This window comes from Nelumbo nucifera, chromosome 1 (genome assembly GCF_055504915.1).
Source record: "Nelumbo nucifera cultivar China Antique chromosome 1, China Antique-T2T, whole genome shotgun sequence".
In the NCBI taxonomy this organism is placed as follows: Eukaryota; Viridiplantae; Streptophyta; class Magnoliopsida; order Proteales; family Nelumbonaceae; genus Nelumbo; species Nelumbo nucifera.
This window is the reverse complement of record NC_142649.1, coordinates 166,647,785-166,672,896: the sequence shown is the minus strand read 5'-3', so window position 1 is coordinate 166,672,896 and position 25,112 is coordinate 166,647,785. Positions and strand designations below refer to the sequence as shown.

General features: G+C 42.8%; 1 long non-coding RNA gene across 2 annotated transcripts; it reads right to left on the bottom strand.

Annotated features, from left to right (window-relative positions):
• Window positions 1–10,826: 10,826 nt before the first annotated feature.
• Window positions 10,827–14,188, bottom strand: LOC148804120 (uncharacterized). Of its 2 annotated transcripts, XR_016080577.1 has the most exons (3): window positions 12,017–14,177; window positions 11,664–11,901; window positions 10,827–11,574 (listed from the first exon to the last, which is right to left on the bottom strand). It is a non-coding gene; the product is annotated as an uncharacterized LOC148804120 (long non-coding RNA). The 2 variants fall into 2 exon arrangements; XR_016080576.1 differs by having other exon boundaries at window positions 10,827–11,901; window positions 12,017–14,188.
• Window positions 14,189–25,112: the final 10,924 nt, after the last annotated feature.

Here is a 25,112-nt window from a genome sequence, read left to right as displayed (position 1 = left end):
CACTCAGATAAGCCCAACAGCAAATGAATAGCCCATTTTCTGGTGCGTTTCCTCATTACTGAATGACCCATCCTCATGCTAATGATGGAAGGCCTTTAGAAAGTTCATCATATGAATCTCCCTATCACATGCACTCATATTAGCTGGAGGGAACAGTAAATTACGCCCTAGTTTGATCTAGGTCAAACCCAAGTGGCTCCCACTGATTTTCATAAAGTCAGATTTCGGTGGGCCCGAATCGGCTAGGGTCCCGCATGTAACCTCTCCATGAGGTGTGGGGCCCACCACTGAGGGAGGTCATCCAATGACCAAAAGGGACACCACGGCAATGATGTGCATTCAGCCATGGTGTGCGCAAGAGCCATTGTCGATTGAGCATGGGCCAAGTACTTATGGCCCATGTACGTAGCACATCACACATCCATAGGATAAATTGATCTAATCAAATAATTATCTGTAAAGCCCATTTGAAGCCGATTTTAAATCCATAATATTAACCATTAATATTATCTAGGTATATGGGCCGAATTAGGGTTGATGGGTTCGGCCCATATAGCTTTATCCGTAGAGTGGGCTTTTAGCAGTTTTAACCATTTAAAACTGGGCCTTTACAGGTTGGGTCGAATTAAACATTTAATCAAATATCAATCCTCAGGCCCATTAGTGGGAAAATTAGGGCTAACTTTCAACCTTGATCGAACCCTAGATTTGGTCCAAACGATTTGAACCAATCTTGGTTCGAATGGGTCTAGGGTTTGATCTTTAATTCAAGAAAATAATCTAAAATTAAATACTAATAAAAGAACAATCAATAATCAGTCTATCAGGGCTGTTCGCACAATCCTTCCTGCAAAACAAAGGTTAGATCACAGTTTGCAGTTTCATAAATTCCAAATCGTAGATTGTAATTCTCCCATCTGCGAAATCTCCTTCTCTGCGCTGCCTTCTTCGATCCAAAATAAAATAAATAGAAATCCTAATTTCTATTAATAATTACATCAGATCGAATACCTATACATTCAGTCTAAAAATAAAAAAAAAATTACTTTACAGACCAAATGTAATAAAATAATCCATAAACTGCAAAATCGCAGGTTCCCAGCACAAATCAAGAATTCGATCTCCTCTTGTACAAACAGACCATAAATCAAGAAAATCATAAAGAACAATTCTAAACAATAATCAGATTTATATAAAAATTAATTTCAGATTATTCGCCTATAATTTTGGGAACAAATTTCCCAAAACCCATTTCTGTGCAAATTGGGTAGAATGCCTTCTACCCATTTGCGCAGGTTCAGATTTGAAACAAATTGGTTCAAGATTTGAACCTGGCTCTGATACCACTGAAGGGATGAGAGATCCATCGTATGGACGCCCAAATCTTGCGGAATAAAGGGGCAAATTTCAAAATTTTTTCTCTCCCTTTCAATTGGGAATCACATTCCCTATTTAGAAAATCATATTTTCAAGGATCAATCTTAAACCATAAACTGAACCAGATCTGAACCAAAAGGAGTAGAAGAAGATTATACCTGATACGGAGAAAAAGTATCTCCCAACGAAGGTGTTCACGCCCAAGGAAGGATCCAAAGACTGCTCCCACTGAAGATGGCACAGTGCAGGATGGAGCAGAATCAACAGTATTCTTCTCCAAGAATTTTGTCCTTCGCAAGAAACAGCAAGATGGCACATGAGCACAACTTCCTATCAATTCTTTCTCAAAGAACTGATGTCAAGATCGAATCTTGACTTCTCGCACAACTGGAGATCGAACTGGATGTCTGGCGGCTGCAGGAAGGAGGCGGCAAGAAAGATCTTTGCAGGGATTGCAGAAATCTTTCTTCTATGATTTCAGCTCTGAAGAGGATCTGATTATGTGATTCTTCTAAAGGCTGCCGCCCCCTCCTTTTTTTGTAACCCTAAGAGATCAGCTCCTAATCCAATTAGGAGCTGCTGATCCAAATCATATTTGGATCAGACCTCTCTTTAGGTGATAAGGATAAACCCTTATCTTATCTGCAGATTAGATCAGCCTTCTCCTAATTTCATTAGAAGGTTTCTAGATCTGAATCACATTCAGATTTGGACTCTCTGAGTGGATAGGGTTAAGACCCTATCCTATATGTTGATCCATCTTAGAATTCGCCCATATTTAACTTATTAAATAAGTCTAGTTCGAAATGGGCTTTAGGCCCATTAAACTTATCTACTCACTTAACCTTCCTAACTATTGCCCAGTTGGGCTTCCTTGTATGGCGTGGGACCCAAGCATTGATCTACACATTAGCCACATGGGTTCGGCCCAGCCTTTGTTACAAGGCCTGGCCGAATACACTACTATGGACAGTGCACCCCTAAAATCCATCAAATGGGCTCTATGGGCCCAACACTTACCCTAAGTGGTCCTTGGGCCAAGCCACCTTGTAACACCCAGGGACTGTGGGCAGATGCAAGATTATCCCATCAGGTATTATCCTCAATGGTCTTACACTTAACCTCTCAGCCCATAATGATCAAACACTGTCCGACAAGAGAGGACCTCTCCCTCGGCTGCAAGAAACAGCGTTGCACCCTCTACTTATATGGATCCTGGGAATTAAAACCTCTTTGCAAACCTTTTAGAAACAGAATGTTCTACCGAACAACCTATATAGGTATTTTTTTTTAATTCATAAATTAAAAGTTTACTTTTATTTTACTTTTTGCTTGTGATCACTAATTAAATTGCTAATTAAATTGTGACAATGTAGAAATTTGGAGGTAGAGGTGATATAAATAAGAAGAGGACAAAACTAACAAAGTCAAAAGAAGTTGATGAACCTCCCCGGTCTAGACAGGTATTGCTTTGATTAAATTATGAATGTGTTCTATTGTTTTGATACTAAAAGTTTTTATATTAATAAGATTCGTGGTTCAAAGAGAATAGCTTGAATAAAAACAATGCACTCCATCATGTTCAGGTATAAAGTTGGCAGACTTGGTCTTTATCACTTAGCTTATAAACTTGGATTCTTCTAATCAGATTTTATGAAATGAAAAGTATTCAAGTGAGAAGAACTTTTTGTCTCAACATTTTGGTCGAATCCAACCACAGAAATTATAACTGGTTTGCAAAATGTTGGTACCATTGCTACAATATTTTATCTAGTATAATAAATGTACCTCTCTTATATATACATATGTATTTTTTGTCACAACGATTATCGAATTATTGCATGCATGATCACTCCACTCTATTTAATTTTCTAAACTTGTTGTAGTTGTTTTCGCTTTTTTTTTTTTTGTTTTTTTAGTTGTAATTATTCATTCATCATATGTGTTTTTACAGGCACAATTATCAAACAATATTTTTAAAAACTCTACACATGGTTACTCTCATATGAGTCAGGTCAAGCCTTCTATTTTCTCAAAGAATTATCTTTTAGTTTCTAGTCATGAGTGTAATAACATAATTTTATTTGACAGGGATTAGCAGGGATTGTAGAATATTCACAAGTAATGACCTATAGCAATTTGGAAGTTGGAAATGACGATCCAAAGGTTTGTGTTCACAAGTTGATTGATAAAAGTTTTTTTTCTCAAATTTCCTATGTTTTAAACTATTGGACCACTAATTTGATTTTATTAACTTTTAGCTTTCAGGTTGAATTTCTCTTGGGGATTACACACAGTGCATAAACTAGCAATGCGGACCCACCATAGAAGTCAAACACATAAACAATGATTCACATTAAAGGATTTTCTTTTTACAATGCATTGTAGCATTTATTTTGGTATTAATAGGTAGAATCTAAGAAAAAATGGTAAAAATGTATTTTTTTTATTCAACTTGCAAGAGTATTTGTCTTGTTAGCAACAAGTTTGATTACCAATTTCAAATTTTCTTTTCTTTTTCTTTTGTTTTACCAATGTTATTGAATTTTTGAAGACTAACATGCTTGACTAGCATATAACTTAATTCATGATGACCCATTTTATCATCCATTAAATGATCGTTACAAAGCATTTTTTTCAATGCACAGTTTAAGAGCATTGGATGTTTTAACCATGGTTTTTAAAACCGGATCGGATGGTCGGACCGGAAAAACCGGGAACCAATCACCTAACCGGTTCCGTTTTTCCCCAAAACCACTGATTTTGGTCAGCAAATCGCTGAACTGGCCGGTTAATCATTTGAACAGTTTTGACCATTTTTTTATTTTTTTTATTTTTTTATTTTTTTGTTAAAACGGGCCGACCATTCAGGTCGAATGGCCAGACTGTTCGAACTGGTAACTAGACCCCTTACTGGTTCAGTCACTAGTTCGGTTTTAAAAACCATGGTTTTAACGGTGACAGAGAGACATGCATGGAAGAAACAAAGATTTCTTTGACAATCAAGAGCATGGATGCTTTGCAACATAGTTACTATTGACCAAGGTTTTCGAACTGTTGTTGAATCTGATGGTCAGACCGTTCGGCCCGGGAACCGTCCAGGCAATCGGTTCTGTTTTACCCTAAATCCGGTTTTTGGTCAAAACTGTTGAAAAAGTTAATGACCCGTTGACCCAAGCGGTCGAACCGTCGACCCGTTCAACGGTTTTTGACTGTTTTTTATTTTTAATTATTTTTTATTTTGTTTGTCAGAATGGGCCATTCATTTGAACTAGACTGTCAAAATGTTGACCTGGAAACTAGTGGCCAGAACGGTTCTGTTTCTGGGTCGTTTTTTGAAGCGTTGCTATTGACAAATCTCTATTCCTAGGTTGAGTTTTTTTTTTCTTTTTTTGTCAAAAGACTTCCAAGTGATAGTAGCCATAAACTGTGTAATGTTCAAACAAGACTCCTCCAAATTTCTTGTTAATGCTGCTTAAAGAACCACTCTCCACAGTTTCTTAGCAAATCTCTTCTTTCAATGCCGCCCAAAGAAGAAACACTTTTCACTTTTCTAAAAATTGGTTGTTAATGGCGTCTGGATTTGAAAAGGCTGAACTTTCCTTTTTTTGTTTAACCTCTTTCCTGGTTCAACTGGGCAGTCGACTTTCCTATTTTATCTCCACCTTTTTCTTATTTTTAACATATCGAAAAAGGGAAATCGAAGACTAACACCCCTAACCTTACCGTTAGACCACATTTGCACATGCGAATTGGCAAGGCATGTGGAATGGGACGTGACTAGATCTCACACCATACCAAGTGCAGGGAAATCCGGGTTCCTCGGAATTACACTGCGGAGAGTGGCACCTTGGACGTGCTTCAACTCCACAGATCGACAGACGTTTTCGGAGCTGCCCAGGAGGCATAGAATTCCATAAAGCAACGGAATCAACACCTTCTACAGCTGCATCAGGGCAAACTCCGACAAAAAGCATTCGCCTCCGATTTTTTGATCAACTCTTCGTCTGGGACAGGGTACTGATTTTATGATCGTCTTTTAATTTTATGCTTTGCATCAGCAGAACGGTCACATCTCTCCCTTTAAGTTTGCCAAGTTGTTAGATTTTTGATGCAGAGATATCCTCCTTTGTCAAGGGAAATCCGAGAGCATCACCACATCTCTCCTCCACCTACGCCACATATCACATCCTCTGCTACCACAATATTAAGGCCGGTGGTGTGATTGGAAAATCCGAGAGCATCATCAAGACAATCTGACAGAAGACCAGCACGTGGAACTACGTTCATGGCCGCCGAAACTCCCCGACGACATTGCATAAGCGCCACTGGTTTCTTGGGTGAGAACACAAGGGCCGATACCGCCGAGCCCGTTATCAGTTTGTTCTCTGCCTGTGAATGGCTGACTTCTTTTTCTACCTGATGGAGGATGATTTGACTCAACCTACTGAGATGATGACACATGGACCTGACTCAGCATGAGCAATAGCTCAGTAGTCTGGCTTGACCGTGACCAAGTAACGAATCTGTAGAACAGCTCGTTATGTCATAGCTCTCTATAGGGGGAGCTCGCTACAACGCGAGCTCCAGATCCCCCGAGCTACTGAGAAGGGAATACTCCAAGATTATTTCAGATCACGAGTTAAGGAAACCAGCTCGCTCCAGCACCTGAGCAGAAGAACTACCCCAAAGACCGACCTTGATAAGGGTTACCTCGAAGTACCCCTAAGAACTTGCTACAAAGTAGCTCGCGGCAAGGGTAGCCCGCTACGAAGTAACTTGCGACTGTGATGTGATGCTCTTAGGAAGATTCCATCTAACAAGACCGTACTCGTCAGGCTGCGCCACGTCTCTCGACTGACGGCGCAGTCCCTGCCCGATTGACAGTCTGCCCCACGTCTCTCGACAAATGGTGGCGTGCCTGTCCCTTCGAAGACGTGTCACTCAGCCAAGCGGGTAGTACATTGTAACAACCACCTGCGCAGCCTGGCAGGTAACGGCTGCGATAGGAGCCCAGTGGCAGTTACGCCTGACTTGATAAGAATGCCCCTATAAAAGCCCTTTAAGCGGAGAGACAGACTCTCTCTCGAATTAGATCTGAGCTTGCACTCTTACTTGCTCACGAGCTAATCTCGAGACATAGTGATCTAGCGCGACCTACACTCTTAGCCTTTTATACTCTCTCTTCTTCCTCCCCACTGTTCTAACTTAAGCTTCGGAGTATTCCCGCCGGGCAAATCCTCAGAAATCCTTCTTCTTCATCTTCTCATGTGCCGTTCGTTGCCAACAAGGAGCCAGTCAGCAGCCAGCTAGGAGTGCCCGGATCGTGCCGCATCATTTGGCGCCGTCTGTGGAAACGCTTCTAAAAGCCTTCCTCCAAGCTTTTACAGCACCTTCTTCCAAAAACTTAGCATTCTTCATGGCTTCTTCCAGCAATGCCGGACGTGGCAACAGCTAGAACGCTTCTGGGGAGCAGCCCCAACTTCCTACTGTCTGCATTGGACAGTTTACCGTCCCCCTTACCATGGACGAAGTCCCTAGTTTGAATGTGCCTCTTACAATGGCACCCGTCGTTGCCCCGCTCCCTTCTACCGTAGGAGCAACCTTTGTTGAACCCTCGGTTGTGCCCCCAACAGCCAACCCGAACCAACTGGAGGACTTAGTGCAATGCATGCGGGCCATGCAGGCTCAAATGCAACAGTTCCAACAATTGTAACTCTACCAACAACAAGTGCTGCACCAGGTTTCCCAGTACCAGTACCAGCAATAGTTTCCCTCTCTGCCTCAGGCCCAGCCATCGCTTCCCCCTCAGCACCCGGCCACGAAGCAAGCCAAGCCAACCTGCCGGAGTGAGCGGCCTCGTCGGGGAGAAGCTTCCCAGGTCCAGGATCTAGCAAAGAGTCACGCCTCTTCCCGTAGCAAGAAGGAGAGGCCAGCTACCCCCTCGGCACCCACCTCGCAGCTTGTGGGCGGGTCAGGAGCCTCTCACCCAACAAAGCCCGTGTCACCACAACCTTCGCAGTTCGAGCTCCCATTAGCGGACAATCCGTTCGAAGCTCTGGCAGTGAGCTACAGACAGGGCCCTTCGGTCCAAAGTCGTCACCAGTAGTCCGAGTCTATCGAGCTCGGCAACACCGAGGCGTCGAGCACCAACGCCGAACTAGCAAAGCAGCAGCGAAGATGTCGGCGAGCTCGTCGAACTGCTTCTAGAGCCTCTCCCGAGCTCAAAGGAAAAGTGGAGGTATGCTCAGCTGAAGTGAAAGCTACCCCCTCCTCTCAGTTACTTCCCCACTATCTCCAGAACTCCTTGCTGTCCCCATGCCAAAGGATTTCAAGCTCCCTCCTCTAGACAAGTATGATGGGTCTTTCGATCCAAATGACCATGTGGACGCCTTCCAGTCCCAGATGCACCTGGCACGAGCTAGCGAGTCCTGCATGTGCGAGGCTTTTTCCACTACCTTCAAAGGAGTGGCCCGCATCTGGTACCGAAACCTTGCGCCCGGCTCGATAAGAAGTTGGGCGCAATTCGTGCAGGTTTTCACCTCCCACTTCATCACCAACAAGAGATGCCCGCGAACTCAGGAGAGTCTCCTCGGCATAGTGCAAAAGGAAGGGGAGTCCATCCGGAGCTACATCAAGCGGTTCAATGACGCTTGTTTGCAGATACCCGACCTGGATCTCGCAGTTCACCTCAGAACAGCAAAGCAAGGTATCACCCATAAGGAGTTCAAGTGGCACGTAGTTGTCAACCAACCCAAAACCGTAACCGAGTTCCTTAAGGTCGCGGATCGGTTTATTGGGACTGAGGAGGAGATCAACCAGAAGGGCGAGCAGGCCCTAGAAAAAAGAAAGTGTTAGACAGTTTTGAATGCCTTTAGCTTCAATCAGAATGATGTACTTTATGAGTTTATTGTAAATGAATAAAAGTGCATATTTGATTCCCTTAAATTGGACACTTAATGAGACTCGTGTTAGTTTAGAATGTTCACAGCCAGTGGGTTGGTCTAGGGAGACCTATCCTGACAAGGCTGACACTATGGTGCCACCAAGTCGGTTGGGGTGGCCTGTCTCAGCTGCCAGGGTGAGACCCTAGGCACATACAGTGTAGCATTAATTGAATCTATGAACTGGACCAAATTTCCAGTATTGCCCTGGACCTTGGAGATTGATGGGCAAAACTGGAAAGTTACACCCGACCCCTAGACTCGATTATGATACTGCACTAGGTGTCGGATTGAGCTGTCTTTGATATACCAATCAGTGAGATCCTAAGCGGGGGTCAAAACCTGGGTATGTTGGGGCAGTCCGAGAATTCATCTGAGTGGGTGATCATAGTGACAGGATCAGCCCCTTTGTCGGACAAAGGTAATGATCGGGGATGCACTCTCACTGATGGAAACCAAGACTGCCGGCAGCCAATTTCAACCGTTGAGATTTGTTTTGCAAAGTATATTTTGTATGAGATATAAAAGTATATATATATTATGGTTTCTCAAATGTTTGCAAAAAGGTTTTAATTCCCGGGATCCATATAAGTGGAGAGTGCAACACTGTTCCTTGTAGCCGAGGGAGAGGTCCTCTCTTGTCGGGCAGTGTGTGATCATTATGGGCTGAGAGGTTAAGTATAAGACCATTGAGGATAATACCTGATGGGCTAATCTTGCATCTGCCCATAGTCCCTGGGTGTTACAAGGTGGCTTGGCCCAGGGACCACTTAGTGTAAGTGTTGGGCCCATAGAGCCCATTCGATGGGTTTCAGGGGGTGCATTGTCTTTAACAGTGTATTCAGCCAGGCCTTGTAACAAAGGCTGGGCCGAACCCATGTGGCTGATGTGTAGATCAATGCTTGGGTCCCACGCCATACAAGAAAGCCCAACTGGGCAGCAGTTAGGAAGGTTAAGTGAGCACATAAGCTTAATGGGCTTAAAGCCCATTTCGAATTGGGCTATTCATTTAGTTAATTAAAGGGGCGAATTCTGAGTTGGATTAGCAGATAGGATAAGGTCTTCACCCTATCCACTCAGAGAGTCCAGATCTGAATGTGATTCAGATTTAGAAACCTCCTAATGAGATTAGGAGAAAGCTAATCTAATATGCAGATAAGATAAGGGTTTATCCCTATCACCTAAAGAGAAGTCTCATCCAAATATGATTTGGATAAGCTGTTCCTAATTGGATTAGGAGTTGATCTTTTAGGTTAACAAAAGAAGGGGGCGGCAGCCAAGAGACAACACATTAGATTTCCTTTAGTGCTGAAAACAAGAAGAGAGAATTTTGCACCCTGTGAATACTCTCTTGTCGCCTTCCTGTTCTTGCCGCCCTGTTTGCCAGTTCGATCTCTAGTTGTGGGAGAAGTCAAGATTGGATCTTGACATCAGTTCTTTGAGAAAGGATTGAAAGGAAGTTGTGCTCACGTACCATTCTACTGATTCTTGCGAAGGACAGAGTTCTTGGGGAAGAACACTGCTGATTCTGCTCCATCCTGCATTGTGCCATCTTCAGTGGCAGTCATCCCGGCTGAGATCGAGGTTCCCTCGGTACGACTGGTAGCGTACGACGACAAGGCAAATGAAGACGAGCTACGTACCAACCTCGACCTACTCGATGAAGTAAGGGACCTTGCATATATCAGGACCGCAACTTATCAACAAAGAGTAGCTCGGTACTATAACGCTAGGGTCAAGAAGCGGAACCTCCGCGTTGGCGACTTGGTCCTTCGAAAAATTATGGTACCTTAACCCGGCGTTGGTAAGCTCGGACCGAATTGGGAAGGACCTTACCGAGTGAAACGAGTTCTCGGGGAAGAAACATACGAGCTTGAAACCCTTGAAGGGAAACAAGTACCTCGGGCATGGAATATTGTCAACTTAAGGCAATATTACCAATAACTACTGAGTATACCATGAGTCACTCCCAGAGCCTAATGGCCAAAATACCGAGCTAACATGACCTCGGTGCAATAAGACCCAGTCGCCTCTATGGCATGGGCGAACTACAAAGTAGACCATGAGTCACTCCCAGAGCCTAAGGACTAAAATGTCGATCTAACACGACCTCGGTGCAACAAGACCCAGTCACCTCCATGGCATGGGCAAACTTCAAGGGCAGACTATGTCACCCCCTCAACCTAAGGGCTAAAACACCGAGCTAACAAAGACCTCGGCATCAGAAAAGACTTAGCCGCTTTAGTGGCGAAGGCAAAGTATGGAATATCAGAGGCGTAGGCAGCTCGGGTTTAAACCCCTCGAAGCATGGCTCGTCTCGGCACATTGGTTGAACCAAGGTATAAGCAACAAACGTATAGTTCGGGCATACATGGTAACCACTACGCGGTATACTATAGGGATGACTTAAACGTAACTGCCAAAAGGTCTTATTTCGGGTATGTAGCCCTAACAGCTGGAAGTGATGAGATCGCTTTAGCAAAAAATAAAAAGAGCACACCATACTTAGAAGAAGAAAAGAAATTTCATTACTGTTTAAAAAAAAAACGAGCAAAATAGCTTGAGAAAGTTCAGTAGAAGGTAAAAAGGGCACAACCGCCCAACAATGATCTTTTCAAGACCGGGTTTATGGCACCCAGGAGCCACCAGAAATCAAAGCAGAAAATTGACGTCGCCGGCCTTAGGGGTCCACCTCCTCCACCTCGTCCTCATCCTCTGGGGAGTCAGGCTCTTCCTCCTCCGCCAGGTCTGCCGTCTCGGGAGACATGCCCTTCATAGTGATGCCGTCAAGATTGAACCCGAAAAATTTCTTTCGGACCAACCAGCGGCAGAGCTTGAATCCGGAGCGGTATGAGCTCGAGCCATACTCCACCTGGAGGTCGTGATACTCCTGGGAGTCCTTGAAGTCCCAGACCGCTCTCTCCCGCTCGGCCTCCACCATGTTGTCGAAGTTCCGAGTTCGGTCCAGAAGAGTGGACTCCAAGTTCCGAACCTGTTGGCGAAGGAGCTCCCTCTCCGCTGCCACCCTCAACGACTCCTCCCTGTAGCGCGCACTCTCTTCAGAAAGCCAGGCAATCTGTGCCTCCTGGTCTCGGACAAGCAGCTCCTCGGATTCGCTCCCCTTGCGGGTGTGAAGGAGCTCGCCCCGAGTCCGATCGAGCTCGCAATGGATTTGTACTAGTACAAATCGCTCCCTCTCCGCATTGCATTCATTTGCACTTTCATGCATTTGTACTAGTACAAATAAGCTGCACTGCAACCAGGCAACCAACACACAGGTGACACAGCCTTAAGAGAAAAAAAGAAAAAGAAAAGGTATTTACTTGAAAAGATGATACTCGCCGAAAAGCCAACCAACACACAGGTGACACAGCTGGCGGATTCCGTTACCGTCGACGAGTATTCCTCCCCGAAAAGATGATCGAACTCAACAGAGGAATTGGAATTTTAATCGGAATTGTTTGGCTTCACCGAGTATGGTTTGTTCTTCCTTTTGGTTTCGATCTGGGCCTGGCTTGACCGGTGGTGAAGCGTCTGCTAAGAGATTTCTCTTGGCAACACTTGCACGAGGAGCCAAGCTCTGTACAAGCAAAGGGCAAATTTTCATTTAAAAATAAGACATACAAAGGTTCTCTTCAGTAGCTGAATATATTAAAAGATACGAGAATTCAAATGGATTCTAGAAAATCAGATACCTTGAAAATTTCTCAGGCATCGCCACAAGAAGCCGCCGTCGTCGGTTCACCAAAACAATTGCAGTTTTCTTTGAAGCAATTGCATCGAATTCGTCCTCATTTTGCAGTTGAGGAGTACTTTTCGTTATTCTCTTCAATGAAGAGCTGAACCATCTTGGCTAAACACACAGATTGTTATCTTTTCTGAAGTTCTGAAACAGCTTGGCCAAACACACAGAAGTCGGCTCCCAACCGTTGTTGTTAGTAGCATCTTTGTTATACTGCTGTTCACAAAGGCCGACTTCTCAGTCGATGAAAGCCTCGGAACACTCGGGAACTGCCGCTGAAAGAGCCTCTAGAGACGCGATTTCAGGCGGGCTTAACTAGATCGTTCCGTATAGACTTTCAAGCAAATAGACTTCTAATGGCTGGATCTCCAAGATGAAACATGTTCTTTAACGAAACCAAAGTCGGAGAAATCTATTCTCTTCTACCTTCTAAGTGCTGCTCTCCATTTTCAGTAACTGCGAAATTGGGTTAGTTCAAGGGCTTCACAATCTTATTGGTTTTTTTTTTTCTTTGAGAAGTAAAATGAATACTATTTAGTTTGAAATATTGAAAAAGTTAGGGAAGGCTATGTACTCTCCAACTAGTTTAACTTGTCCCGATGGACTCCCCATTCCCCACCCCGACTACACGATTCATCCGTGCATTCTGAACATCTTCCGATGACAGTTTGGGGAGATATTTCCAGTGTACGGATGGATCTTGCTGTGGGGCGCTCTAAGTGGAGAGCCCGTGCTCTCTCCGTTGTTATTGCCATTTTCGGTTTCGGAGTTCGCATTTGCCCCCACAGTACGTCCCACAGGCACCTCACATGGAATTGAGATCTGCTCTTGACACAGGGCGCTCCATATCTTACTGCGACCAAGGTGCATTGGGAAGGAACGGGATCTACTCCTATTTCTGGTAAATAATAGGGATAATAGCGCAACTTTTAGATTTCAATAGGGATAATAACACATAAATACGGATTTCAATGTACGGTAGAATGTATTTGTGGGACGTTTCAGTGTGCATGTGAGATCGGTGTAAGGCACATGTGTGAGGGAGCAGATCCGGTACCCCACATGCACATTTCAGTGTGCATGGGGAAGGGGAACATCTCCTTGTGCGAATTCCTCGTTTCTGGCCCATCCCACTCATCTCTGACCTGCCCAAAGGAGATTTAAGATTTTGAGCAAATTTTGAGATGAAATTACCTGCAGCTAAGCTAATCTCCTGCAGTCTTCTTGCAGAGTTCCTGTCTTTTTCTTAAAGTCATGCAATCAATTTGATGAGTCGAATATTACAGGACTAATTAATAACAAGAAGTACAAGCTAAGTGAACAACATGCCATGGCACCAAAAAGCTTGGCTTGGAACTTGGAAGGAAACTTTATCACCGATAACCAAAGAGCATTCTCCATCGAGCAATTCACCGGTGGACTGAAGAGAATTCAATATTGCCACGACCGCTTTGAGTTTCTTCTCAATTCTCACCGATGAAAACAAGTACGCTCACCATGAACCAAATGAAGTTGTTTCAGTTTTGAACAGCCCAGAAAGCTATGATGAGCAAGGATGCCTCTCCACCAATTGCTCCGACAGTCCGACTGTAGTCGGAATTTCTTCATTCTTCTGCAGGAGAATGAAGAAGAGTTGTATGATTCCCCCTCCCCAAATCAGAGGCTTAATTTCATCATGGAAACAGAATGGATCAATTCTTCAGTTCTTCTATCCATATATATATATCCATGCATGTTCATCAATTCTAACGCTGCCCATAATTAGAGAATCTGCTTCCGATCCATTTGGCTACAAGAGCAGTACTCATCAGGCAACACAACACATACGCATTGTACGTTCATGAATTGGATTTGCTTATAGCCTCCAGGGCGAACCAACTAAAACCTTCATTTGGTTAATGGCGAGCGTACATGAGGTTCAGGTGGCGGTGGCTTGGTCCATTACCTAGTGCAAACTCGGAGCCTCAGAAACCTGAAGATCACTTTATCGATCCCTCACCATTCTTATTTTCCGTTTGAGATAAGAAAGAGGGTAGATATTGGGAAACCAGATCTGCACGTAACCTTCCTACCGAAACGCAATCTTCGGTGGGTGCTCTGTATTCCTAGATGTATTTGAACAATCAATTCCTAGTGAAGGTGAGGCTCCTATTTGTATATATAGGGATGTACCTTTCAAAATAAGGCAATAAGAAGAAGAAGAATTTCCACAAAGTTTTCATGGTATCAGAGCGAGGTTGCTTCGAGAAATAGAAGAGGAAGGTATGTCGTCGTTCCTCTGTCGGCAAACAAAAACATAGCAGTGGCGCACCTGTAATTGTGTGCTGCACTCTTCTTGGGCGAAGCAACCCCCATCGAACGAAGCCCTGTGAAACGGTTCGGTCTCTGAAGCGAAGAAGGTCTGCAAGCGGCGCGAGAGTGCCATTTTCAGGCACCATTGTCGTCGTCTCTCTGTCGACAAACAGAAACAGAGCAGCGGCGCACCTGTAACCGTTCGCTACACTCTTCCTAGGCGAAGCAACCCCCCATCGGACACAGTGTTGGTTATCAAGGCGTGCAGAAGAATCTTGGTGCCAAAAACCATTAAAGCCGAGCCCGATCGCGGCAATCCCAGAACTCGACGAGGGTATCATCGCCACACCTAAGAACAAATAGAGGTTACCCAGTCCGGGGTACCGAACGAGTCGGACTGAGTGAGAGTGGCCGCGCAGCTGACATAGGGGAATTTGTTCCTTGAGATCGAAGACTTGGACGAGTCCAGACTCGCCTACCGCGGCCAGGAGATTTCTGTCAACAGTTTTTCCACCATGACCGGTGGAGAAGAAGACAGCAGGAAAGGTGCAGGGAGGGACATGGTCATCTTCTCGCCATACTACTTGCACCCGTCTAACAACCCTGGAATGATCATTTCACCTATCCAATTGAAAGGTGAGAACTATGAGGAGTGGGTGAGATCTATGAGGAACGCCCTTAGAGCAAAGAGAAAGCTCGAGTTCATTGACGGAAAGTTGGATAAACCAACAAATGATTCGACCGATATTGAAGATTGGTGGATGGTAAATTCAATGCTAGTTGCATGGATTTTCAACACAATCGAACCAACCTTGTGAACCACTATATCATATACGGAGAGTGTGAAAGACTTGTGGGCGGATCTGCGACAGAGATTCTCCATTGGGAAAGGACCGCGAATTCATCAATTGAAGGCAGATTTGGCCGCTTGTAAACAACAGGGACAAGTAGTGATGGCTTACTACGGGAAGTTAAAGGTCATGTGGGACGAACTGGCAGAATATGATCCAGTACCCGCGTGTCGCTGTAGCGGTTGCAACTGCAAAATTGCGACCATACTTGAAAAGAAGCAAGAAGAAGAGAGGGTACATCAGTTCTTGATGGGTCTTGATGATGCAACTTATGACACCGTACATTCGAATATTTTGAGCATAGAGCCGTTGCCGAATTTAAACCGCGTCTATGCAATGGTCATTCAAGAGGAAAGGCATCAAAGTATAGCCAAGAGCAAAGAAGAACGAAGTGATGCTGTGGGTTTTGCAGTACATGCTGGTGCAAAAGCAGCTGCTGCACGTACAAAGGATAAAAGCGTGAGCTGTACACACTGTGGAAAATCCGGACATGAAGCAAAGGACTGTTTCCAGGTGATTTGTGAAGGGATGAGAGATCCATCGTATGGACGCCCAAAAGTTGCGGAATAAGGGGGCGAATTTCAAAAATTTTTCTCTCCCTTCAACTGGGAATCGCATTCCCTATTTTAGAAAATCATATTTTCAAGGATCATTCTTGAACCATAAACTGAACCAAATCTAAACCAAAAGGAGTAGGAGAGAATTATACCTGATACGGAGAAATAGTATCTACCAATGGAGGTGTTCACGCCTAAGGAAGGATCCAAAATCTGCTCCCACTGAAAATGGCGCAGTGCAGAATGGAGCAGAATCAGCAATGTTCTTCCAAAAGAACTTGACCCTTCGCAAGAATCAACTGGATGGCTTGTGAATACAGCTCCAATCAATCTTTTCCCAAAAGATTGGTATCAAGATCAGATCTTCATTTCTCCCAAGAACTGGACATCGAACTGAAGGTAATGGCGACGGCAGTAAGGAGGCGGCAGGAGAGGATTCGCAGGGTGCAGAATTCTCTCTTCTTGTGAGCACTCAAGAGGATCTCAATCTGTGTCTGCTAAAAGCTGCTGCCCCCTTCTTTCTTTTGTTAACCTAAAAAGATCAGCTCCTAATCCAATTAGGAGATGCTTATCCAAATCATATTTGGATTAGCCTTCTCTTTAGGTGATAAGGATAAACCCTTATCTTATCTGAAGATTAGATCAGCTTTCTCCTAATCTCATAATGAGGTTTCTAGATCTGAATGTGATTCAGATCTGGACTCTCTGAGTGGATAGGGTCAAGACCCTATCCTATCTGCTAATCCATCTCAGAATTTGCCCCATAATTGACTAAATAAATAGCCCAGTTCGAAATGGGCTATAAGCCCATTAAGCTTATGTGCTCACTTAACCTTCCTAACTGCTGCCCAGTTGGGCTTCCTTGTATGGCGTGGGACCCAAACATTGATCTACACATCAGCCACATGGGTTCAACCCAGCCTTTGTTACAAGGCCTGGCCGAATACACTGTTATGGATAGTGCACCCCCTGAAACCCATCAAATGGGCTCTATGGGCCCAACACTTACCCTAAGTGGTCCCTGGGCCAAGCCACCTTGTAACACCCAGGGACTGTGGGCAGATGCAAGATTAGCCCATCAGGTATTATCCTCAATGGTCTTACACTTAACCTCTCAGCCCATAATAATCATACATTGCCCGACAAGAGAGGACCTCTCCCTCGGCTGCAAGGAACAGTGTTGCACTCTCTACTTATATGGATCCCGGGAATTAAAACCTTCTTGCAAACATCTTAGAAACCATAATATATATATACTTTTATATCTCATATAAAATATACTTTGCAAAACAAATCTCAATGATTGAAATCGGCTGCCGGCAGTCTTGGTTTCCATCAGTAAGAGTGCATCCCCGATCATTACCTTTGTCCGATAAAGGGGCTGATCCTATCACTATGATCACTCACTCAGATGAATTCTCAGACTGTCCCAACATACCCAGGTTTTGACCCCCGCTAAGGATCTCACTGATTGGTACATGAAAGACAGCCCAATCCGACACCTAGTGCAGTATCATAATCGAGTCTAGGGGTTGGGTGTAACTTTCCAGTTTTGCCCATCAATCTCCAAAGTCCAGGGCAATACTAGAAATCTGGTCCAGTTCATAGATTCAATTAATCCTACACTGTATGTGCCTAGGGTCTCACCCTAGTAGCTGAGACAGGCCACCCCAACCGACTTGGTGGCACCACAGTGTCAGCCTTGTCAGGATAGGTCTCCCCAGACCGACCCACTGGCTGTGAACATTCTAAACTAACACGAGTCTCATTAAGTGTCCAGTTTAAGGGTATTACACGGAAACATAAACATACCAAGGGAACATGAATCAAATATGCACTTTTATTCATTTGAGGAAAGGCATCAAAGTATAGCCAAGAGCAAAGAAGAACGAAGTGATGCTGTGGGTTTTGTAGTACATGCTGATGCAAAAGCAGCTGCTGCACGTACAAAGGATAAAAGCGTGAGCTGTACACACTGTGGAAAATTCGGACATGACGCAAAGGACTGTTTCCAGGTGATTGGATATCCGGAATGGTGGGGAGATAGACCACGCTCAACCGGGAAAGGAGGAGGCCGCAGGCGAAGTGGTTCGGGCGGACGAGGACGAGGAAACAAGGCAAGAGAAAATGCTGCCCAAGCAGCGGGAAATGAGAGTGGAGGACAGAAAGTTGGAACCACAAATGATCATGATCGCAGCGGGTTTCCGGGGCTGAGCGGAGATCAATGGACAACCCTTCTCAATATTCTGAATTCACATAAATCTGGTGAAAAACTTTCCGGTAAGAAAAGTTTTACTGATTGGATAATTGATTCTGGGGCGTCGCACCATATGACTGGAGACATTAATTTGTTGATTGAAGTCCGCAATATTACACCGTGTCCGGTTGAACTTCCTAATGGGAAGTAAACTACCGCAGTGAAGGAAGGGACTTTGCATTTGGGTGGAAATATTTATTTGCATCGTGTGCTTTTCTTACCAAGAATGAACTGCACTCTTATTTTTGTAGCTAAATTATTGCAAGAGATAAATTGTACTGTCGCTTTTACTGACAAGTTGTGCGTGATACAGGACCAAACCTCAAGGACTCTGATTGGAGCGGGTGAGCAGTGTGATGGGATCTATTTGTTCAGAGGAGCAGCGCCGGTTCGAGCAAATCGGACAAGTGGAATAAGTGAATGGGAGTTGTGGCATCGCAGATTAGGGCATCCGTCTAAACGGATATTATCTCCTCTTCCTAAAGTAGATAAATTGAACAGTAAACCTGAAAGTGATAAGCCATGTGATGTTTGTTACAGAGCAAAACAAACTAGGGAAGTTTTTCCTGAAAGTAAACATAAAGCTGATGATTGCTTTTCTCTAATTCATTGTGATACATGGGGTGCTTATAGAGTACCTGCTTCTTGTGGTGCCGTTTACTTTCTAACCATTGTTGATGATTATTCTCGTGCTATGTAGGTTTACCTGTTACTTGGAAAAAGTGAAGTAGCACATATTGTTGAGAATTTCTGTGCCATGGCAGAACGCCAATTTGGCAAACAAGTCAGAACTGTTCGAAGTGATAATGGAACAGAGTTTAAAAGCCTGAAGTCGTACTTTGAGACTCATGGCATTCTGCACCAAACTTCCTATGTTGGAACGCCACAACAGAATGGTCGAGTGGAGAGAAAGCACAGGCATATTTTGAATGTTGCGAGAGCATTGAGGTTTCAAGCAGGTTTGCCTATTCGTTTCTGGGGAGAGTGTGTCTTGACTGCTGGATACTTGATAAATAGGACACCTTCTTCCGTACTTGACGGGAAGACTCCGTATGAGGTACTGTTCGAGACGACACCTCGGTACGAGCAAATGAGAGTGTTTGGCTGTCTCTGCTATGCCAGTTGGAGCCCTCGAGATAAGGATAAGTTTGGAGCGAGGAGTAGGAAATGTGTTTTTGTAGACTATCCCTACGGGAAGAAAGGTTGGCGCGTATATGATGTTGAGAGCGGTGGATATTTCGTTTCCCGCAATGTAATCTTCCATGAAGATATATTTCCATATGCCGATGATTTAGAAGTACCTCTTGAAAACAACCCTGGCCCGGCAATTGCGGCTATAGTTGATGATGATGTTAATCACAACCACAGAGGAAATAAAAACAGGGGGAGTGACGAAGAGGATATCTGTGCGAATGATAGGAAGAGCTTTCAACATACTAATAGAAGAGAGGAGGAGCAAGGCAATGGAGGGGATGTGTGGGAAGTGGAAGCTAATGGCGGTGATGACAGAATTAGTGTGGATCCAGCACCACAAACAGCACCAAAAGAGCAACTTGGCAGGGGACATCGACATCGCACACCGTCTGTTTTATTAAAGCCCTATGTAACCTACACTGCTCGATGTCTGAAAGACCCCATTCGCACTCAAGCCAACTCTAAATCAAAGTCCTCAGGTATGACTCCCTATCCATAGCAAATTATGTGACATGTACTAACTTCTCCGCTAAACATCAAGCTTTCTTACCTGTAGTCACTGCAGGAGCCGAGCCTACCAGTTTTTCTGAGGTAGTAAAAAGTGAGAAATGGAGAGAAGCTATGAGGAAGGAAATCCAGGCTCTGGAGGATCATGATACATGGACATTGGAGTCTCTACCTCCCGGAAAAAAGACCATAGGGAGTAAATGGGTCTATAAGATCAAATATAATTCAGATGGGATGATTGAACGGTATAAGGCACACCTAGTTATTCTCGGGAATAGACAGGTTGAAGGATTGGATTACAATGAGACTTTTGCTCCCATGGCCAAACTGACAACAGTTCGAACCTTCTTAGCCCTGGCAGCCGCTAGGAATTGGGAGTTGCATCAGATGGATGTACATAATGCTTTTTTACATGGGGATTTGAATGAGGAAGTATACATGCAGTTGCCGCCAGGATTTAAATCTAAGGATCGAACAAAAGTGTGCAAACTGAAGAAATCTCTCTATGGACTGCGTCAAGCTCCCAGATGTTGGTTCTCAAAGTTAACAATGGTCTTGATACAGTTTGGGTTTGCTCAAACGTATCCTGACTACTCTTTGTTCACCTATTGCAAACACAATGTTCGTTTGCACATGCTGATATATGTTGATGACCTGATTATTGGGGGAAATGATACTGCTGCCATTGTGAAATTCAAAGAGTATCTCCATCGGTGCTTCCGTATGAAAGACCTGGGCCCACTCAAATATTTCCTAGGGATTGAAGTAGCTCGTGGCCCTGAGGGAATATTTTTGTCTCAACGGAAGTATTCCCTAGACATCATCTCCGAATGTGGACTCATGGGAGCCAAACCAACATCCGTGCCCATTGAACAGAATCATCATCTTGCGTTGGCAAAGGGTGCTTTGATGGAGAATCCAAATCGGTATCGACGGTTAGTGGGACGGTTGATCTACTTGACTATTACACGGCTTGAGTTGTGCTATTGTGTTCATATCCTAGCTCAGTTCATGCAAAGTCCACGACAAGAACATTGGGATGCAGCTCTGCGCGTAGTACGTTATATGAAAGGATATCCAGGACAAGGTCTATTGTACCGATCTGATAGCGATCTGCATCTATATGCCTATTGCGACTCTAATTGGGCAAGCTGCCCATTGACACGACGATCGCTGACTGGTTATTTTGTTCTGCTGGGGCAGTCACCGGTTTCTTAGAAAACGAAAAAACAACATACCGTGTTGCGCTCCTCTACAGAAGCCGAATATCGTTCAATGGCTATGACAAGCTGTGAGCTGAAGTGGATGAAGAAACTTCTTTTGTCCTTTGGGGTGGCGCATGATGAACCCGCGCGTTTGTATTGTGACAATCAGGCAGCTTTGCACATAGCCGCAAATCCAGTGTTCCACGAGCGAAAAAAGCATATTGAGGTCGACTGTCATTTTGTTCGTGATGAGCTACGGCGTGGGAACATTGTTACTTGCCATGTTCGAACCATAGAGCAGTTGGCTGATATCCTGACAAAGGCTCTGGGAAAAGAGAAATTCGCATATTTCCTTGGCAAATTGGGCATCCGGAATCTACATGCACCAATTTGAGGGGGAGTATTGGGAAACCATATTTGCACGTAACCTTCCTACCAAAACGCAACCTTCGGTGGGTGCTCTGTATTCCTAGATGTATTTGAACAATCAACTCCTAGTGAAAGTGAGACTCCTATTTGTATATATAGGGATGTACCTTTCAAAATAAGGCAATAAGAAGAAGAAGAATTTCCACAAAGTGAGAGACAACAGTAAAAAAGATGTAATGCATGGTTGATCTTCTGTGGCCAAGTTTACATCTGCACCCCACAACGTTCCACAACACATCTCTGCCATTTATTAAGAACATCTTTCGATGATAGTATCAAAAATATTAATATCATTATCGAGAGATATTCCCAATACACGATGGGATGTACCGTGAGACGTTATGAGGATGTGAACTCTCTTCGGCCTCATTGGGTTGGGCCGGGGGCGTGGGAATCTTCAAAGAAACGGACAAAATTAATTAATACAATTATGCAAATAGAAGGGGACGCCAGCAGACTAATGAGCCGATATCACATCCGTGCCCCACATGCACATCTCTACATATATTAATACATCTCCTAAAATTGTCTACACGGTTGAGAATGATAAGGGGCGCATATGTGAATTCGAATGAGCCTTGGGATTGACGTGCAGGTGCAGAGTCCTCATCTTCCCGCGTAAGATGTAAAACAATCGGCGAGGCAGAAAACCATTGACCAGGCGGGGCGTGGGAATCTTGAAAGAAACGGACAAAATTAATGCAACTATGCAAGTAAGAGGGAAACGTCAGCGAGAAATGAGCCGATATCACATCTGCGCCTCACATTTACATCTCAACGTGCATTAGGAACATCTCGTAAGATTGTCAGTGGAGATGTTTTCCATGCACGGTTGGAAATGCTGTGGGGCGCAGCGCAGATATGAATTCGAGTGAGCCTTGGGATTGGCGTGCGAGTCCAGGATCCTCATCCTCCCGCGTAAGATGTAAAACAATCGAGGAGGCAGAAAACCATTGACCAGGCGGTCCAGGTCCACCAGTCTTTCTTCCCTGGATACACATCACAAGTTCACAACCAGTCCAACGACAAGCCGCTGTCCTCCTGTGTAAGCACTACTGCACTATAAAGCAAGACCAAGACGGGAGGTGGAAATCTGAGCACGATAGCACTTACACGTGACACACACCGCAGTTTCCACTCTATGTCCATTGTTAATGGCGTCAAGTTGGAATGTTGGACTTGTTCTCTCCAGTCTTCCTACCTATCGGTATGGATTGGGCCCAACAAAAACAAACCGTGTCAACTGACCCACTACAAGCAGCAATAGAACCTTCCAAAGTACCAATTGACCCACCATCTTCATTCATAAGTGCTGAATACAATTTAAGGGACGGCACCCCATGTTTGGGAGTGCTTATGATAAAAATAAGTGCTTATTGAATAAATGTTATTTTTAATATTCATTTGTATTTGGTATTTATGTTTATTTTAAAATATAAGTACTTGTTTTATATTGGGTGTTTGATAGTCTTTTTCTCTAATAAGTATTTAAATAAGCATTTGTAATTATTGTCTTTTATTCTTTTAAATTTTCAAAATATACTCTTATGAAAGTACTTTTATTAAATTATTTTTATAAAAATACTTTTGTAAAAGTACTTTTATGAAAAGTATTTTTTATAAAAAACACTTACGAAAGCACTTTCATAAAATTCAACTAGAGATAATTTTGTAAGAAAAAAATTGAATAAATGCTTTAAAAAAGGGCTGAAGATTTGGGCTTAAAAAATAAGCCCTTATTTTTAAGATAAACACTTATTTTGAACTTATTTCCCAAACACCAATAAATGCTTAATGGTGTCTTGGCCCAAATAAACACTTATTTTTAAGCACTCCCAAACATAGCCTAAAAGTCTATCCGTGTCAATGTGTTTGTTCAAAGAGAGACACCACTGAATTGCATGTTGTTGGGACTTTATTCCTTTTTCTCAATCACCTTATCTTCTTTTTATCCTTCTGGATATACTAGTGGGGACCCATGTGTTACACAAAAAAACTTAATGTCCAATTTCATAACAAAAAGTATGAAAATGATATATTAAGTGTTAGATACATGAAAAATTTATTTCAATGATATACTTGACAGAGAGAGGGGTAACCGTTGCAGATTTATACATAAATGTTATAAAATTAAGAAATTGCACTACAAATATGAGAAGGTTTTTAAATAACTAATAATTATTAATTAGTGTAATTACAAATTTTGGGAAATTATCAGTTATTTTAAATAACTAATAATAATTAATTTTCTAGAATTATTTTACTGAAACTATGAAATAACTTAAATTATTTGTTTTAGTTGCGCTAATATGCTTTAACTTAAAAATGATATTTTTAAACAACAATGAATTACACTAATTTTCAATAATTGATGATAAAAATTAGAAAATAATAGTAAATTACAATAAAAGTTTAAATATTAGATAACAATAAATTACACTAAATTTTGATAATTTTCGTTCAACCTGTTAAAATATCAACTTTCAATATTATTAAAAAATTCAGTAATTTTTCAATGGAAATTTATTTTTCACCAAAAAAATTAGGGAGAAATAATAATCATAATAAATTATAGTGAATTAATATTAATATTATTTGTTTTAGTAGTTATGAAAAATTAATTTTAGTAAATAATAATTATTATTTGTTTTAATTTACTGAAAATGATGTTTTTAAATAACAATGAATTACACTGATTTTTAATAATTAATGATAAAAATCAGAAAATAGCAGTAAATTAAAATAAAAAAATAAATATTAAATAATTATAATTACAATAATTTCTGATAATTTGCTTTTAGCCTGTTAAAAATATCAATTTTCAATGTTATTGAAAGTTTTCAGTAATTTTAAGTGGAGAAATAATTTTAGCAAAAATACGGAGAATTGATACTTATCAACAAATATTATAAATAATTGAAATTTGAAACAAAATATCGGACTGGTTAAAAAAATGAACCAGACGGGTGAATATCTGCTTGACTGGATTGGACCGGCTTGTTGAAAAGGAGCAAAACTGGCATGGTTAGACCAAAGATGAACCGGTTCTTGTTGTTTTAAGTAATGGGTTTGGGGATCTAATTTGGAGTGGACTATCCAGAATTTGATCCATTAATACCATCTTCCTAACCCGGAAACTATGAAGCAAGGTTCACATAGGAGGAAGTAATTGAAACCGGGATGAGATATTCACCCTTGTTTCACTCCTAAACGCCGTTCGGCGACTTCGCTAGTCATTATAAAATAAAAAACAGCCAGTTATCATTTGTTTCCTTTCTAAAAAAACTAAAAGAAGATCAAACTAAGAGCATAACTGGACGGGAAGAACTTACGTTTGGGACTGATTTGTTAGGAAACTCCACTTGATTGAGAATCTGAGACTGGCCTCCTTTTTAGTCGTCCAAAACAGGGGGCCGAAGAGGGCGTTGTTGCTTTTTGTAAACAATCTTTTCTTATTGTAAAGTGTTGGAGAATTTGGGGTCACTGTAACTTTGAAGGAGAAGCTCTGAGGCGCATCTGAAGACATTGTCTTTAGAACGTTATTTGCCCCTATTCAGTTTTATTGAGTTTGTTGTTGGGTTACAGGCAAATTCGTTCCCAGAATACAACAGAGCCTTAGGCGAGAATCTACAACCAGCAAAGTTGAAGAGTCTCTAGAGAAACCTTCTGTGAGACTGTAGCAGACCGGACCGAGAGAGAGAGAGAGTGAGTGAATTTCGAAAATTGTGTGCTTTGGAGTCTGATTCATGCTCATTAA